The sequence below is a fragment of the Saimiri boliviensis genome, chromosome 14, assembly GCF_048565385.1.
Source record: "Saimiri boliviensis isolate mSaiBol1 chromosome 14, mSaiBol1.pri, whole genome shotgun sequence".
NCBI classification, from domain to species: Eukaryota; Metazoa; Chordata; class Mammalia; order Primates; family Cebidae; genus Saimiri; species Saimiri boliviensis.
The window spans coordinates 46,613,317-46,632,452 of NC_133462.1; the positions used below are offsets into that span (position 1 = coordinate 46,613,317).

General features: G+C 53.5%; 1 protein-coding gene and 1 long non-coding RNA gene across 2 annotated transcripts in view; one reads left to right on the plus strand and one right to left on the minus strand.

Annotated features, from left to right (window-relative positions):
• Positions 1-19,136, minus strand: part of LOC141581057 (uncharacterized) — a 71,026-nt gene that overhangs the window by 30,015 nt on the left and 21,875 nt on the right. The gene's annotated exons all lie outside the window — the stretch shown is intronic.
• The window catches only part of SLC26A9 (solute carrier family 26 member 9), a 29,118-nt gene continuing 21,803 nt past the window's right edge, over positions 11,822-19,136 (plus strand). The window contains exon 1 of the mRNA XM_010348990.3: positions 11,822-11,901. The gene's annotated coding sequence lies outside the window, so the exon portion shown is untranslated. The remainder of the gene's footprint in view (positions 11,902-19,136) is intronic.

Genomic DNA, 19,136 nt, shown 5'->3' on the forward strand with positions numbered 1-19,136 from the left:
CCCATCTCCCAAGGCCTTGGCTTGTTGGCTTTGATGGACACTGGCCTGGTGAGCAGAAGCCAGCAGCTTTTCTGGAGCTCTCCTCCCCGGCTTCCCTCTCGCCGATTCCCTGAGTTCATTTGCTTGGGCACTCCTGATAACCGCTGTAGATGTCATTGGACCACCAGACACGTGGAAATCTGCATCTCACAGACCCCCCACCCTCCGCCACCACTTCCCTGTTCTGAGAGCTAAAGTGTTCTGCTTCCCTGGTAACCACTCAACACCACCCCCCACCCCACCGCCGCCCCGCTTCTCTGTATTCAAAGCCCAGAATGCTCTTTCTCTCCCTCTCCCAGGCATAGACATAAGCAAGGAGTATAGTCCCTTATGTGCCTCTTGCTTTGTTCTTTCATTGCTTTTCTTTCTGCCTGGGATTGAAGGCTTTCACATTAAGCAGCCGGCTACCTCTAGGCAAGTCTCCACTACCCCCATCCCTACCCGCTTCACCAAAAGATAAGCATTTTTTTAATGTTTATAGAAACTATCATACACCCTTCAGAAAATTTCACCCTATCCGTCTCTGATCGGATGTCTGTACCCTGTGAAGTTTTCCTTTATGTCTAACCTAAATCCTGCATGCTGCTTTTATATAGAGGCTGAGAGGCCTGGGGCTTGGGGTCTGTGGTTCCTGATGTGGGTGTGCTCATGTCAGGTGTGCAGGGCTGTGTTTGTGTAACTGGCGGGGCAGCAAAATCAGGGGCACTAGGGTCAAACCAGACTTTCTTCCCCACTGGCCCTTTATCCTACACTCCACCCAGGCACCTGGTATGGCTGGGCCACTGGAGGTGAAAGAGCAAGTCCCCACCCCACCGCCACCCCAGGCCGCCCTGGGCTGAGGCCTTGTCTCAGATGACACTTCCCCACCCAGGGGACAGCCTAGTGTGGTTCACCTCGGGTGAGCCCATCTGGGAGCAGCAGCCCCAGGACACCTCTTCCTCCCCAAAATCCAACTTCCTCAGATGAATCTGAGCCCACAGACCAATCTACCTTACAGTCTTAGAGTAAGAGCAGGAGTTGGAATAGGGACCATGTGTGCGACAAGGACAAGCTCTCTACTTGGTCTGGGAGAGGCAGGCATGTCTTTCACATTTACAGAAGAGGAAATAGACTGGGTTGGTGAAGCGGCTCCCCCAAAGTCAACACTCCTTCTTCTCGAGGCCATCGTCAGTGCTCAACACTGCCTGAGCATAAGCCACAAAACATCACTTCTCAGCCTGGCAGTGTATAGAAATAAGAGACAAGGCTAGAAGTCAGGAAAGCTGAGGGCTAACCCAAGCCTGGGCACATCCTCGGTGGGGGTAACTGATCCACGGTCTCCACATACGCAAAATGGGGATGCGTAGCTTCAGATAATGCATGCTGAAGTGCTCGCCACACTATAGGTACTCTACAAATGCAAGGAATTATTAAAGCACTGTTTTTTCTTAACCTCGGTTAGTAACACAACTTCATCTATGACTGTAGGGCCACAGCCCCACAGGGTCGTAGGGTGTCCCTTATAGCTGTGTTGAGGCGAAGGAGTTGAGAAGTGAAGAGACAGGACACAGAAGGACTGGAAAAGAGCAGCTGGGCTCGGGGGACCACGCCACCTATGAGCAAAGACAGGCGAGGCCCCGAACGTCCAGAAGCGTCTGTATTTATTACAAGGGAGGGGGAAGGATCGTGAGTGAGGTTATCTCTAGGTTTAGTGATAGGGCATACATAATCATGTGAGTGGCAAGCGAGGGGGCCACCCCATTAGGCTAGAGAGGTGGGCCATGTGCAGTAGGGAGCCATGCCGTGGGCAGTAGTAAAGGGTCGTGTACAAAAAAGGGGTCCATCCCCATTAGGTCACCGAGGTAAGGACATGGGCTGTGTGTAACAAGTCCCATGCGCAACACTTCTTATCTGGGGGCTGGAGACTTCAAAGAATTCCTATGGAAGGATGCTGTAAGCCAATGCAGTGGGAGCTGACAGAATGTGCTCTTCTCTGAGATATTTTACGGGAGGATGATTTGAGCCAGCCCAGGAGCAAGAAAAAGCTGACAGGTTGCCCAGCCGCCATGGCGCGCGGGATCTCAGGTCTGAGGCCTACTTTCCACAAGAACTGGGTGCAAGGTACTGCAACTCCTTTTCAAGAGGAGTAACTCTTGCTCCAAGCCGGCCATGCAGCGGGTACCGAGTGCTGCCATCTAGGCCCTGACCTGTCATACAGCGTATGCCCTTTCAGGCAGGGGCGCTACCACCCGGGTCACTGGTTCTTGTCCTGGTCTGGCTGTTTTCCCATGTACTGCTTCTGTTCTGTGACTGCTCTAGGCATTCCTCCTACTACAAACTGCTATATGGTTATATAGAAGGATTATATAAATCAGCACTAAATGTGTTGGTACAGCTCCGACTGCAATCTGTTATATGATTATATAAAAAGATTGTATGGGACTAAGTATGATTATATACGTAAGATAGATATAAGTAAGCAGTAAGTTATACTTCAGGCACTAATTGTGCCTGGGGTCTGCACAGCTCTCCTTCCTCGGTGCCCATGTCAGGGGTTACTCACATATGACCTGCTTACTCTAAGGGACAATGAGAGAGGCCTGGAAGTTACTAACCCATAGCGTCCTTTCCTGATCCGAAAGAGCTCCGATGCTTGCTTTCCCTTCTCACTCTAAGCAGGAGACAGAGGTAAGCCAAGCAGGACTGAGCCCTCATCCCGCGAGGCTTAACTTATGCTGGGGCATTAATTACCAAGTTTCTGTTGTTAAAGACGCACAGGGCTAGGTGACCCAATGACCCTATCCTGGAATCCAAAGTCTGGGGATGTCTGATGAGCTAGTGAATCAAAGGCCCTCCAGGCCTCTATTTACAGGAGAGGAAGAGTCCCTGTGATCAAATCCCTTGGAGCAGAGAAGGAGAATTCAGGAAATGGGCTTCTATGACCTCTTTCCCCGGCTAGGCTCTTAGAGAGGGGGGTCAGGGGGCAGTGTAGGATTACAGCAGAAGCAGAAGGAGCAGTTCTCACTGGGGACTTAATGAGACTCGGGGCCCATGCGTGTGTTAAAGACTAAAGCCCCGTTACAAAGAGAAACTCAATATGGTAGGTCATAGAATACGGGAGGTTTTTCTCTCCTTGAGAGACTAGGGAGTCTCAAAGTGAGAGTCCAGGCTGCTGGCGTTCATTCCCGAGGTCATTCATGGGCCCAGATTCCTTTTCTCTGTTGCTTTTCCTCTTACCAGGCCATTGTCACCATGCATGGTGAAAGCTGGGTCACCACCACATCTAGGCTCCAGCTGGCAGGAAGAGGGGAGGGCATGCAGGAAGCATGTCCAACGACTCAAGACCCAGACCTGCAGGTGGCTAGCCTCATTCTCCATCCACAGCCCAGGGAGGACTCAGCCACGTGGCCACACCTCATTACAAGGAAGGCTGGGAAGTGGAGTCCCACTGGGCCACCATGTGTCCTACATGCAGTCTCCAACGGTGCATAGCCAGCAGTCTGCACCATAGCACCATCAGGGCTGGGACAACGCAGCATGACACAGATTGGAGAGATACCACAACCCACCCTTCTGCATGGGACGTGATATGGCTGCTGGACATGGTGTGCACTGAGATGCTGGAACTTCTCAACCTTCAAAGCTGGATGGGGAGACAGTATAGAGAAAGGATTGGAGCTCCGGGACTTGGCACCAGAGCAGGAGGGCAGAATTCTCAGGAAGGACCCTATCTCCATGACCGGCGGGCAAGCGACAGTAAGAACAAGTCCAGAGCAGAAGACACCCCGGAGACTCCTACTCCCAGGCTTAACCATGGCAAACTGTAGCTGAGGAAGGACACTCAGCTCTGAGTCAGAGGGAGGGGCCACCAGCCAGCAAAACGTGGGCAAGTCACAATCACATGAGCTCACCAGCTGGTGGGGTGTGGCTGCAGCCGAAGCACATCTTTGGAACCCTTGGATCTCCACAGAGCATAACTACAACCACAATAAATTATAGTTTTTCTAATTGCCCAGCGGCAGGACCCAGGATGGGTATGTTCAGTCAATAGGTAAGCACTCTTGTTAAAATGCTTAGTATGTTTTGGTCCGCAAAGGAGACAAAACAAGCAAACATCCCAAATCTTATGGTCCAAGAATGAAGCCTCGCATTAGAGCCAAATCCCTGACAACACATGGTCAAGTATCTAACTGCAGTTACCACCTGGGAGTGCTGTGGGAATGTGGGTAGAATCAGCACACACGGCAGGCATCAGGGACATGTGGCTGAAGTGCTTAGGAAGCTGAGGCGGGAAGGGAGAGCGTTCTGATCTGGATGGGGAGCGAGCATAGAGAAAGGGCAGTGTTCATGGGCTGGGCCCTCTGAGGCTGAGAGGTTTCGACCTTGAGCTAAGTGCTTTTCATGCATTACCTTGTTTAACATTCCCAACGTCCCTCTGATGTAGGTGCTGCTAGTACCCACACCTGCTGCTAGCAGATGAGGAGGGCGAGAGCTCAGGGAAGTTTATTAATTTGCCCATAATCACACAGCTTGTTTCTGGAGGGGACAGAGCCAGTCTCAGGACACTCAGGGTGCAGACAGCCTCCCGCACTCAACCTCCTTGCCAGGGCCGGTGGCGCTGTCAGAACTTCTCAGGCAAACTTGCTCCTGCCCTTGGCAAACAGCCCCAGATGGTCACATCACTGGCTGGCAAGCCCCTGCGGCTTCTGAGCTCCCTGTTCGGTGGAGCAGCTCAAGTCCTGCCCACAGGCTTGGCGTCCTGCCTGCCTCCTGAAGATGTCTTCAGCAGGAATCACAGCCAACGAATGTACCAGCAGGACGAGACAAACTAAATGCTCAAGAGGCTCCCGGGGAACAATGCGGCCCTGTGAGCAGGCCAGGCCGGAGCAGAACCCTGGAGGGTTGACAGGAACTAGCCTCAGCTGACCAAGACCCCACTCGCTCGGTGGCCTGTTCCCTGTACTCTGGGGGTGAAGGTAATTCTTGAGGGTTGGACCCCAGCGTCACTCAGCCAACCTTTGTCACACCCATCTAGGGCCTGTCTGCTGTGCTAGGAGACCCAGAGAAGTGGCCCCAGCTGAGGTCCCAGCAGGCCAGCCCCTGTTTTCCTCCTGCACCCTCACACTGGGCCCACTTTGCTCAGAGAATGCCATACACAGCTCACACCTGACCCCAATCCCAGATGGAGTTGAGTTTCAGCTGGGCACCCAAGTGTGTTCCAGACTAAAGCCCTGGCTTGGTCTCAGTCCCCTTCCTAGGGTAGATATGTCCTTTCTCTGGGTCTGCAAGCCTATCCTTGACGCTGCTACCATCTCCACCTCAGCCCTCGGTGATCAGTTCTGGAGAAGTTGCTGGAAAGGGGGAGAGGGTGGAATCAGGGAGCCCTGACCTTGGAAGGTAAAACACACACACACACACACACACACACACACACACACACACACACTGCAATAGGCTTAATTTGCAGAAAGGTGCTGATACATTACGGACTTGTCCCCCAAACACTCATGGTAGACACATGCCCCTCCACACTCCCTTCTCTCCAATGTGAACTGGAGCGGCCCCCGCTGCAAGACTGTTCTTGCAAAAGCTGCCTACACCCGCGGGTCGGGCTCTAGAGAGTCCAGATTATTCCTTAGGCAGGAAAGCTCCAGGTATCCAGAGGGTGAGAGGGCTCAGCTGCATCCTGGGCTAGGCAAAGGACCACTGGTCATCAGAGAGCACGTGGAGGTGCAGAGGGAGGAAGAGGAAAGGTGTACTACATACCCAAGCCCCCCTCTCTTTTAGAAAAGCATCTCATTCTGGTTCAAAATTCACACTGCAGACACACACACACACACACACACACTCACTCACTCACACTCTTTCCACTTGGCACCTTCCAAAAGGAGACTAGGCAGAGGGGGCTGGGGCTTCAGGGCTCAGGTGTGGGTGCTGCCACCATGGCTTTGCTCTGCTGGAGAGGCTTGGGAGAGGAGCCTTCTGGAACCTATTCTGCCACTTGGCTGCATCTGGGAGATTATGAGGCCAGACCCACAAATGGGAGCTCAGCACTCCTGGCTTCCTGGGACAGGGAAGCAAGGGCCATTCACTGTGCAGGTGAGAAGGGCCTCGCCTAGCTGGGATGTGGCTGAAGGGCTGATTCCGCTGCTGTCAGAGAGATGATGAAGATAAGCACAGGGCCATGCCATAGGCGGTCACTCCTGGGCCCCGTATTTGTGCCCGAAGAAAAGGAATTCACCTTACAACTGCACCTCCTTTTTTTGCGACTCATCCCCCTTCACAGATGAATAAACTGAGCCTGGGAGTTTAATACTTTGTCCCAGATCTCATGACTTGCAACCCCCCGCTCCCACGTCCCCCAGAGCCAAGATCTGAGCCTAGTTTTCCTTCTACTACATTCTGATGCATCACAAGTGCTTGCAATACAATCCCTGGCTTCAAGGCACCTTTCAGAGACAAAAATAACCTAGGAAACCTAGAATACCTCACCTTTGGCCAGCAGTGAGGTTCAGCCAGCACAGCTGTTGGCACTCAGAAAACAGAGGTCCGTGGGGTCAGGGTCACCAGGAGGAAGAGTGAGGTGGGCTGGATCAGGTGGTGGGCGTTAGTCTCAGACCCTTTCCTGGAGCATGTGGAACAGGAAGAGGGGATGGGAAGGTATCATTTGCCTCTGACTTGGTTGCAGTCAGGAAATACCACCTCTGCCCTAATACCCTTGCTGCCTAAGCCAGATCCTAGACACGGGGTGAGACCTGATCCCCAAGATTCTCAATCCCATGCTTCTCCAACTCTCTCAGTTAGCCCTGCATTGGGGGTCTACATCCCACCCTTAGAAGCAGCTCCCATACCCAGGTTAATATGTGCTTGGCCTAAGGCCCTAGTGTCAGAATTGCAGCCAGGAGGCCCATCAGTCAACATTAACCGCTTGGAACTCACCCCCTCCCAAGCGCCAACCCCAGTTTCAGCATTCCCAGGGCAGTGTGAACTGCCCTGAACACCCTCACCCAGGCCACCAATTTCTGGTTCTGAGCAAAATCCTTTCCTCCTTCTAGAAGCTGCAGGACCCGCCCACCTAGGAATTGTATCCCCCTGGGCTCCCAAGCCCTGACGCTGCAGATCTGCTTCCCCACACCCCCAACCCTCACCCTAAACCACTCCTTTAACAAAGTTGGCCAGAGTTCAGATGCGCAGAACAATCCCTCTGCGGTGGCAGCCAGCACAGGCCCACCTCGGTGCACGGGGTGTGTCTGGGTAATGAGCATGTGGAGAACGGAAGGAGGTCCCCACATGACTTCTTGCCCCTTTGCGGAGAGAGGGCTTGGTTTGTGCTCCGGGACCAGGGTGGAGGGTCCTGAGGCAGGCACCAACCTGAGCCATCTCCTCAGCCCTGCCATCATCTCTCTCGGTGACTCTGGGTAGGTCCCTGGCCCTCTCTGGGGCCTCGGGTATCTCATATGTAAAATGAGGGGGTGAACCAGATGGACCGTAAGGCCTTGTTCTCGTCTCATGTTCTGTGGTTTGTGACCTGTCCTTTCCTCTGGCCACAGATGTGCAGGGATCATGGCCCATGGTGCCCTGGCCGTCTCCAGACAAGATCTTTCCAGACACTGGCCACCTCAGTCTACAATAAGTTTCCTCCTAACATACTGTTCCCCAGCTCTGTCATTGTGTGTGTTCTAGAAGCCTCCTTTGCCTGCTCCCACCAGGGTCTTGATCTCCCAAGGACTGGTTCTCACTGGATCTTGCGTGCCCAATGCCAAGCATAGTGCTGGATGCATGGTAGGAGCTCAGGTTTCCTGTGTTGAAAGACCAAGTGCTGGTTGGCATCACCCTACTCACCTTGCCTTCCATGACTCCTAACCAGCCTAAGATATGCACAGCTGGGGTACTTGAGCCCCTGGGCTTCCCATGGGAGAGAAGTGAGGATTCATCTCTCCCTGGGTACCTCTGCAATCCCACCAGTTCTCATGCACTCATGAACCTGGCAGGCGCGCGCGGGGCCAGGTCAGATCCTGCCGCTGCAGGGCAGGGTGGTGAAGACTTTCCTGTCTTCAGCGTTGAGGTGTTTGCTTAAGCACTGGGCTGCTCTGCCCAAAACATGTTCCTGCCCACACCCTTGGCACCCACACAGGCACACGTGCAAGAAGCCAGCAGGTGCAGATAAGACCAGAGGCTCAAGGATGGACAGAGGTGGCAGAGTTCGTCTTCTCCTCGCAGGTCTAGCCTGGGTTTGCTCATCTGGAAAACAGCTGTTTCTTAGCAGGACCAGCTCAAAGGTGAGATGTGTCAGGAGGGAACCTTAGGAATCCTTTGCTTTATCTGCATAACTCAGTGTCATGTGTGACTGTGTGTGTGTGTGTATGTGTGCGTGTGTGTGTGTGCGTGTGTGTGTGTGTGTGTGTGTGTGGTTGCAAGCTCTGGATCACAGCGGAACACAGGAATGGGCTTTAAGGCAGAGAATCCTGGGTGGGTTCAGAAATCAAAGAGGACTCGGGAACCAGCTGGAAAGCCCTTCTAGAAACAGTGCTTCCAGGGGCAGTCGCCATCCTGCTTCCTCCTGGGAGTCCTCCCCGGCCTGAAGTCTGTAGCTCAGGTGTCCAGGCTGCAGCTGTGACAGTCCTTCCTGTCCTCCTCTCGCTGGGGTCTTCCCGGTTCCTTCTCCATGCCCTGGAGGGCTGATCTGGGCACCTCTCCCCGGCACTCCATAGCACCCTGTGTTCTGTGTTATGACAGTCTCTTGACCTTCTTGTCTTCCTCACCAGGTTGTGAGATCTTTTCAGGACAGGAGTTGTGCCTAATTTATTTCACTGTCCACAGGATCCCGGCACTCAACAAGGGGTTTCAAGTGAATGAATGAGCGAATGAATGCAGCATCCCACCCTGGGGTGGGGGTGAAGTTGCTTCCAAAGGATTCTCTGTAGTGCTCCAGAGAGTGGCATAGGGTTGCTGTTCATCTGCTTTCATCATGAAACACAGATGATTTAGCAAAACTCAAGGCTGAGCTGCTATGGCTGTTAATGTGTCCTTTGCTCCTTTCTCTTTGTTTCTGATCTTCTGTCTCTATCACCTCTTGTCTATGTTTTTGTCACTTGTCTCTCTGTCACCTGTCTCTCTATATCTTTGTGTTCTCTCCATCAACCCTAAATTTGTCCACAGTTTAATTCTACCCAAGATACCCCTAAGATGCCTTTCAGCCATCAGGGACACTCTCCCTCCTGTCCTCTGCTTCCCTAGCCTCTAGTCTGGTTTCCTTCTTCCTGGGCCTCCCACCAATGACTGGTCCCAGATTCTGAGCCCGCTGTCCATCTTCCTTGGTGACGTCAGAGGAATCTCTGAGTTCATCTATCCCTACTGCCCCTGTGATGTAAGGGCTACCTGCCCAGAAATTTGCTGAGACAGTAGAAAAGTTTTGAGAGCAGACAAGAAGTTCCCAACTCCAGCACGTATCCTGGAGGCCCCAGACATCTCCATCCAGGTTACATTAGGAGTTATATCTGCAAGGGAGTCCGACAGTATCTAAAAAGGTAAGGTCTTGTATAAGATCAAATCCTTAGCTTTGCGGGCTCAAAGGTTAAGATGACATCGTAGACTAAGCAGAGGATTTGAAGCCATTTTAGCCCAGTTAGATTCCTGTCTCGTCCATCCAGATCTCTGTGAGCTTGAACAAGTTATCTCACTTCAGTCAACCTCAGTTTACTCATCAAAAAGTGAGACTAACGTGCCTATATGGTTGGTATAAGAATTAAACCAAATAACCTGTGTGAAAACCAAGTGTTACTATGGAAAGTAGGTCAGACTCAGGAGGTACTAACTCACATTAATAAAACTCACACTGGATCAATTGGTAGCCCAGAATGTCCATGGGTCATTTAAAAGAGAAGCATGTCTGCAAAAGCAGCCCTAGACGCTCCAGCCAGCTGGGCAGTACATTCTCCTCCCTGAAGGACGTACAACCAGAAGATTCTCTGGTGGACATTGTGTCTCAGCCAGGGAACTTAGTTGTTTGATATTGATGGCCACTATCACCTGGCTATAGGAAAACTTAATGACTCATCTGCTTTCTAGGAATTTCCTGGCCAAAGTTTAGAACAGGTCAGGTTACCCATGACACTGGGCAATACTGAAGATGCATGGACAAAGTCTCACCCTCTGGCTCTGCTTTGTGTAAAGACTATCGTATAACTGTTCATTCATTCCACAAATCTATATTGAGCTCCTCTAAACGCCGGGCACTGGGCTAGATGGGTAAGGATACAAAACAGCACTGCCCGCGTGCCCTCCTCAGGGAATTCACGGTGTTCGGAGAAAGACTGACAATTCCGAGCATAATTACCATTCACTGTGGTTAGTGTTACGAGAGTGAAGCAGAGGACGCCATGGGAAGGGAGGTGCAACATGGCAGCTCAGTCCACACAGGGCTCTGGGGAAGTGCTCCCCAAGGCAGTGTCCACGCACACATCCTTCCCTCAGCCAGGTGTCAGGGCACACTTGGGTCACTTGAATTCTGGCTACACCCTGACAACTCTGCGTGACCTCGGGTGTTTCCCTAGTCCCCACAACAATGCAGCTACAAACTATCCCTTGGGTTGGGCTTGCAGGCAATTCACTCTTTTATTCATTTAACAAATATTTATTGAGTCCCTGTTACGTACTGAAGCTAGCTCGTTTCACCTTGGGGAACTTTTGCCCCAGCTTTTAGGGGTGCCTTTCGGATGCCCCCTGCACTGATTCCAGACCACTTCAGAGCCTCTGGTTTCTTTTGGAGAGATGGGGGGACAATTGAGGACAAGGACAGTGTAGCTCTTGATGTCTCAAAGAAAGGGCATCTGATGTCAGGTAGGGACTCTCCCTCCCAGGAGGTAAATCAAGAAACTCCTCCACCCTCCTCCCAGCCCCTGTCCAGAATTGCTCTCTGAGGTCCTTCTGCAGTACTCAATGGGCCTGGGATGGGCAGCTCAGCTGGCAGCAGCCAGAGCAGTGCCATGACCCAGGGAGACATTGATTCCTGGAAGCCGCAGAGGCCTGTGAAGCGGAGATTTGCTAGGCTTCAGGTCATCTCTCATATAATGGTTTTAAGTCCAGTTTCTTAAGCTCTTTTACCAGATCACAAACCCCTGGGTTCTCTTTGCACACTACCTGGAGGGCCAGGAATACTTCCCATTGTACTGATGGATAGAGCTCACAAGCGACTTAAGATTGGGGACAGAACTGGGGACCAGGTCTCTGCCACCACTGCAAACCTCCTAAAGGTTCCCAGGGCCTCCCAGACACGGTTCTTCCCCTTCCCCAGGGGTGTTCAGAGGTCTACTCTCTTCCCACCCCCTAGATCTCCCGTCTTCAAAGCAAGCAGACCTAAGAGCACAGCCCTCGGGTGGCCTCAATAGCTCCCATTGTCCCAGAGGCTATTTGGCCTGACCCCCAGCCCCATAAGCAGCAGGACAGCAAGCTCAGAGGAGCCTGCCTTGTGCCCCTCCTCTGCCTCGTCCCCCTCCTCCTGGCCGCCTTGGGGGAGCCTGTGGGGCAGGAGCCCCGCTGAATGTGACCTATTGTCTTTGGGGTGGATTTAGGAAGTGCCAAGCTCCCATCAAACAGCCCTGCTCCCCAGGTAAAACAAAAAAAGTGCTGTTCATTTGGGACCTTTTCCCCTTATCTCCTTTTCCTATCTCCCCCGGCTTAGCTATGGTGTAGTGTTCAAAACCACTTCCCCTCTGAGCCAATCAGAAGCCGGGGCTCACCCCGTGGCCCTGAGGAAAAGTTATTTATAAACGCCTCCCTGGATTATTTGAGCAGAGCCGTTTCACACACCTCAGGAGCACCTTTCGGCTGCCTGCTCCCCAGACACACCTGCAGCCCTGCCCAGCCGGCTTTGCTCACCCACCGGTAAGCCCCACCCAACCCAGCCCACCCCATGGGGCTGGGGCCATCCCTGCAAGGGGGCGGGCACCAGGGGTACCGAGGGGAGGGATGACAGGAGCCAACTGCCCACCTGAGCACCAGTAGGAAGGACACTCTGTCCCCTGGAGTCTGAGAGCAGCCTCCAGCCCTTCCCCTCTCAGGAGCCCTTCGGGTCTTCACGTCCATGTGTGGACCTGGGCTGCAAGGCTGAGCTTGGCTGAGGGGGCAAGCAGGGCGAGGGTGTGGTGGAGGAGGTCGCCAGACCCGAAACAGAGCGAGGCAAAGGTCTTCTAGGGAAAGGAGAGTATTAGACCTTCCTCCTCGCCAGCCTTTGAAGCTGCAGGCTGCTCCTCTCCCTCTCTTTTCGCATCTTGGAGGTGAACGCTCTTGGCTTGGCTCACCAGCCCACTCTTTATGGCTGTCTCCCCCTCCTCCTACCCCCGAGACACCCTCTTCACTCACTGACTTCTCCACCAGCTCGGGAACTCAGCACAGACTACACAGGATCCCATGTGTCCCCATTAGTCCTGAGAAGTTGGAAGAGGGGGAGGGGGAGGAAAAGTGAGGAGTGGGAGAGGGTGAGCAAGGGGCCAGCTCCATCAGGCAGGCGGGCGCGCGGTAGCTGGACCTGGGATGCCCTACGCCATGGTGAGTGCTTCAACACAGAAGGGCTGGGGCCAGGTCAGTGGATGGGCAGCCAGCTCCCCAGGGTCTCAGCCTCCAAACCCCTCAGCCTGCAGCTCCAAGGGATTCCAAGCCATTCTCAGGCAGTGCCTCCATTCCTCAAAATCAGCCCTGAGGGTCGCCAGCTGAGGCCTGGCAACGCTTTTATTATTCCAGCATCTACCTCCTCCTTACACTTACCCCGCAGGTCTAAGCACCAGAAGGAAGACCTTGGTGTGACACAGCCCCCCACGTGGGCAGACTGAGGGAGGCCTTCCCCCCAAGTGGCTTCACTCATCCAGATGACCCTCCCTCAGAGCCCCACAGTCCTCCGCCACCTCCCTCATCCTCCCCTGGCATTCAGAACCTGGGAAGACCCTGCTTGGGCAGCACCAAGACCAGCAGGCCCCAGGAGCACCTCCAATGCCAGGATGGCCTCCCCAGGCACGTCCCAGAGCCAGCCACCTGCTCTTAGTCTCATTTGTATAAACCCTGGGGCAGAGACGGACTCCTCTTTATCTTTGAATGCCCAGAGTCTTCCGGAGATTGGCATAAACCCAGTATTCAAGAGCACCTCTTAAACCGTACTAAACAGCCAGACTCCCACCTCCTTGAGCTTGCGGGAATCGAGGATCAGCTCAACACTGACCAAGCTCTGGGGGATGTGGGGTCACTACTTGGAAGATGGAAGGGGCAGGGCCACCCCTTCAAGGGGAGTTGATCTTCACTGGGTGGGAAGCCTGGATTTCTGGGACCAGAGCAGCTGGGCCCTTCGCTGGTCTCCTTGCCCAGGCCCTGCTTCCAAGTGAAAGCAGCCCCAGCTTCCTCAAAGACTTCTAGGAATTTAACCTCAAGTGTCCATTCCAAGGAGCCCATGACCTTGTCAGGCCTCAGTGTTGGGAAGTGATTCTCAAAGTCCAGCCTCAGTCCCTTCTTTCTGGAGCCTGTTTCCTCAGCCCTGCACCTATTCCCAGCAGGGAAAGCGCAGAGGGAGGGAGAGTCCGCCTGGAGATAAGGGGTGGGGATTTGGGGAGTGGTATCAGTGAATCTCTCCCCGACATGGGATGCAGTCTGTAGGACAGCCAGAGAGTGGGAAGACACGTTAGGGACATCTCATCCTCCCCCAGACTCGATGAGGAAATTAGGCTGGGGTGAGAAGTGGGGAGAGATTTGCCCTGGACACACAAGGACAGTAGAAGGAAGAGGGGTGCTTAAAAATGCCTTGGGGGGCTAAGCGTGGTGGCTCACGCCAGTAATCCCAACACTTTGGATCACTTGAGGTCAGGAGTTCGAGACCAGCCAGACCAACATGGGGAAACCCCATCTCTACTCAAAATACAAAAATAAATTAGCTGGGTGTCATGGTGCATGCCTATAATTTCAGCTCCTGGGGAGTCTGAGGCAAGAGAAACGCTTGAAGCCAGGAAGTGGTTAGCGAGCCGAGATTTCATTACTGTACTCCAGCCTGGGTGACAGAGGGAGACTCCATCTCAAAAAAAAAAAAAAAAAAAAAAAAGCCTTGGGGGTACAGAGGTCTCTACCTGCTCCCTCCTCCTGCCAGGGATGTAGTGTCCCACTAAGACCCCAGCCGGCTTGCCCATCCCAGCTTACATTCACATCTGGGTCACTCAGAGGCTGCTTTTGCCCCGTGGCCCCCACCCTGGATGAGGAGGGGAGGCAACCAGCAGCTAGAGCAAAGGGGAAACCTCAAAGTGACCTTTCCTCTTCCCAGAATACAGCAACCAGCCGGCTAGGAATGAGTGATAAGGACACCAGGCTGGGTTGGCCTGTTCCTGTGCCTGGCACACGTGCGTCAAAAACCCCCACCCCCACATGCACACCCCCGGCAAGATTGAGGGTCAAGTCAGCCTGGGCCACAGTGACAGGATCACCTCCAGACCTGACCAGAACCCACAAAAGGGCCCCTCACCGTCCTGCTCCCCAGATGGTCTACCCTCTTCTCACAAGATTTTCTATTGTTCCTCTAATCAAGTCTCAGGAAAATTTGGAGGGGTTAAGGCAGGGGGCAAGTGGGTATAAGGGCAGATGGAAAAAGGAAAGCCAAAAAAGGCAGAGTGCCTGCTAGAGACGGCAGAGCCAGAAAGAGGCTCCTCCGGAGTCACAGCAGTAGCGATAGTAGTCAGAGTTTATTGCATGCTTCCTACTGCCAGGTGCCGGTCCGAGCCTTTCAGTGCATCCACTCACTCAGGCACTATCTCCGCCTGAGTTCGTCTCCGCCTGAGCCCATCTGCACCCCACCCTGTCTCTGCATGAGCCCACCTCTGCCTACAGTATTCGGATAGTGTTGACAGAGACCTGGTCAGAAATGTGACTGGGAGGAGGTACTGGGGCTTGCTTGGCATGAGCTCATTGGAGGAGAAGTCCTGGAGAAACCCAGGAGGGCATCTGCTCCAGCCTGTGCCCACCCCACAGTGTCTATTTTCCCTTTCCTTCCCCTCTTCCGGCTCCTCCACCTTGCAGGACCCCTGCATCCCGTCTGCTCCAGGTCTGGCCCACTCTCCTGCCAGGGTGCAGAATGGTCCATGCACCCTCACCTGCCCTCGACTCTCCCTGGCTCACCCCCTACTCCCCTTAAGTCCCACAATTCCCCTAAGTCCCTCCAGCCCTTTGGGACCGGGCCCCGCTTCCCTGTACAGTGGAGGAGGGAAGGGTCACTTTTTGTTTCTCAGTATTGTCACAGGGCACCTGCTATTTCTCCCGGACCTGATAGGGGGATGGGAGGCGGTGGAAGGGGGAGCAGGGCTCGAAGATACACACCTCTGGCAATAGGGCACTTGACTTTTTTTCCAGCGATGCTGACATCACGTAGCAGGGCTGTTTGTTTTTAACTGGGAATCAGATTGTCACGTTCCCTCTACCTGGCTCTCTTACTCCCTCTTCCACCTTCCTGCCCCTAACCTAGCACCATGAGACACCCTCTCTGAGACCCTGAGACCTGATCTCCTGAGACCCCCCATCCCCACTAGTTCTCTGTGACCCCTCCTCCCCACCATGCCACTCCCATTCCACTTTCCTCCACCTCTTGTCCTTACCTGAAGGGCTGGCTGGGATGAAGTAACCTCCCCTCCTCAGTCCCACCCCACCTCAACCCCTGTTCTTGGAATTAGGAAATATGTCAAGGGTGCCTCCTCACCAGGAGCTGGGGGAATTCCTGTGGCTGCAGATTTGCAACTCTGGATGTCATGGTCCTGGGAAACCAAGGCCAGAGGAGAACCAGAGCCCTCAAGAGGAGTAACAGAACCCAGAGGTCCTGTCCCATCAGCTGGGGTGGCAAGGTCACCAGGGTGGTCAGAAAGGGCCCTTCTGAATGCCACTCAGGGAAAACATTGTCCTGGGATCAGCACTGGCCCTGGAAGGTCTGAAGCCCTTTCCAACAGGAACCAGTGCAACTCCTTTATCTGCAAAACGAGACAATTGGACCAGCGTGGTCCTCAAGTTCTCTTCTACACAAAACTTTCTGACTCTGACTGGCTGCTGGGTTCGCCTCTTTATGCAAACTCCGGATTGTGAAAGCTCCAGAGCCTCCTCCCCTTCAGCATCCTATTTCTGGAATGAGCAGAGGGCATGGGAAAGAGACCGATTTCGTATTCCAGTAAAGCAAGGAGGCTTTTCCTCTGTTAGCCTGTGTCAGAGGGGACTCCCTAGCATCTTAGTGCCCCATCTGTAGGCGAGCCTACCCAGAGAGGCAGAACTAGTCCTGAGTCACCTGAAGGACGTCCACCAACCCCGCCGCTTTCCTCCCAAAGGAAAAATGGACAAAACCAACATGTGTCTACAGGCTGGAGGGGTGCACGTGGAGATCCCAGGAGAAAGAGAAATCCTTCAGGGGCGAGGTGGTCAGGAAAGGCTCCACAGGCAAGAAGGAGGAGGGCAAGGAGTAGGAGAGGGAGAAGAAGGGAGGAGGAGGAACTTCAACAGGTCTTAAGGATGGGCAGGTCTAGAAAGGCAGAAGTGAGTCAGGCACCTCAGGTGAAGAAAGAAAGTGGGAAGAGAGACCCAGGCTTGTTTGGCGGGTGCAGAAAAGACCAGCTCAGATGATATGGAGGGACCCAGTCGACAGACTTCCTAAATCCACCAATACAAGGCCAGGGGATAAAAAATCAAAATGCCAGAATAACGAGTTTGGGCTGGAAATAAGGGAGATGGGGGTTTCCAAGCAGGGAGTGTAGGCTGGGCTGGAGAAGCTTGGCTGGAGACCAGCAAATCAAGTTTGCGATAGTCCGGGTATGGGATAAGACGTGAAGAGGTGAGCAGTGGGACAGGGTGAGTGGAGCATGGAGGCAATGGTCAGGAAAGAAGGCTAAGAAGGAAGGAAGGAAGGCAGGGAGGGAGGAAGGAAATAGCAGTGGGATTTGATGAACACTGAATGTGAAGGCCGAGGGGGAGGGAGGGGACAGGAACAAGGATGCGGGCAGGAAGAAAGGTACCACTGAGGATGTGGGGGAATCAGGGCGGGGATCTGAGATAGCAGGGTTCAGCAGAATCAGACGCTAATAACCCTTCCCCACAGACACACTACTGGAACTTAGATTCTTTGAAAGCAGCCTAGGAAGATGCTTCAGGGATCACTGCCTGCTGATTGGTGTGGAAGCAAAATCTTCCATCACCTCCTCTTCCAAAGGGCTCTTCTCTTCTGATTCAGTCCCCCTTGAAACTGTTGGCTGTATATATATACATATATATATTTTTTAGTGGCCTGGGCTAGACTCCCCAAACCATGAGTCTTTCTCTGAAGAGAGGTCTGGAGCTCTGAGTTCCTATGGGTGGAGGTCATGCTTCCCACTCATCGAGCCCCCCACGCAAACCACCTGGACAACCAGACTCTTGCAGGCTCTGGGGCATGTGGAGAGTGGGCAACCCCACCCAGCCTCACGGGTGGGTGAAGGGCCGGAAGCCTCTGAATAGTGTCTCCTAGGAGGTAGAAAGCACCCTCCCATCTTAATCATAGTAATCATCGCCACTACCATTTGCTGGGTGCCTGTGAAAGCCCAGCCTCTTCATACACATGATCTCACTTAATCCTCATAGCAACTGCCTGCGACTGTTATTATTCTCATTTACAGATGAAGAAACTGAATGTCTGAACCCAGGTCATCTGGCTCTCAAACTTGTGCTGTTTTCCTTAAGTCACCCTGTCTCTCAGTTCTCCCACTGAAATGTCTCACATGCCATTGCCCTTATTCATTTCTGCCCCTGTCTCCTCCAAAACACCATTTATCAATTCTTTCTACAAGCATTCGTTGAGTACACACTAAGGGCCAGGCGAGGGGCTGGGCACAGGCGCTGGGGGCAGCTTCATTCTCCCATCTTCCCTTCTGCTGGGTGGGGTCATGACCTGTGGGGTCATGCTGGGCATCCCGCCCTCACCTGTAGTTCATAGCGGACCTCGGGATCCCAAGACCAAATAAATGGAATGCACCAGCCCAGCCTTCACCAACTTGAGCACAATCTTGTTCATAACAGAAACTCATATTTGCATCAGGCTTTACATTTTACACAACCCTTTCTTATCCATTAACTCATCTCATCTTCACAACAACCCTTGAGGTATGTCTGTTACCCCCACTTCATGGATACTGAATCTGAGGTTCGAGAAGTAATGTTGCCTGGCCCACGTCCTCAATTAAAGCAGGACTAACCCAGGCTTCTGGACCCTTTTACAAAAGACATTAAGCAACCTGCTCCCCTCTGACAACCTCCCCACTCACCCAGGCTCCCTTCTAGGAAGCTGGGGGCATCTCTAGCCCCCATGTAGTTACTCACTTTCAACCCCATCTCAAATCTTTTGCAAAACTGGCCACAGCCACCCCACACTCCCCACCTGCCAGATACAAATCCTCACTCTAAGCCTGCCCCATCTCTTTCTTCTCTGCCCTTCTTTCTCTGCGGTCCTCCAAGCAACTTCTCCCAGCTCTGGAAGGTAGAGGGGAGGTGGGAGGCCCAGTAGCTGGAAGAGGGAGGGGGAAAGGTTCCTACAGGGAACTCCTCCGGGCCTCAGGGGCCCTGGCACTCAGCTCTGCCCAACTCAGCTCCTGGAACGTCAGTCAGGTTGCGCAAAAAGTGAGGAGGAGAGGAGCGGCAGTACACAAGGGTGGGGGAAAGGTTAGGCACAGGAAGCCGTGGGAGACACAGCCGGCAGGCAGACCATCCTGGTTTCCCCAGACACACTATTGTCCCCCTGGGAAACCTGTTGGTGAAGTTCTAGGTGTCTTATCCAAGAAGGGTCTCCTGAGGTCATCTCAGCTATCCCCCTGCCTCCAGGCAAGCTGTTTTCTCTGTTTCTTCCAAGCTGACTGGCTGAATGGTAGGAGCCTTTCTGCCAGGGAAACCGGGGTCTGGGGAGGAAGTATGGCTTGTTGGGGAACCAGGGGTCAGGGGAGAATAGGGTCCACGTGCTGAATCAAGCGGGGACTCCTACCCTCCTACTTCTACCTCCCCTTTGCTTGATGGGGGTGATGGTGATGTCACAGGTGTGGAGTGCCAGCCACGTGCTGAGCGCCAAGCAAAACAGCCAGGGCGAGTGTATGCATCATCAG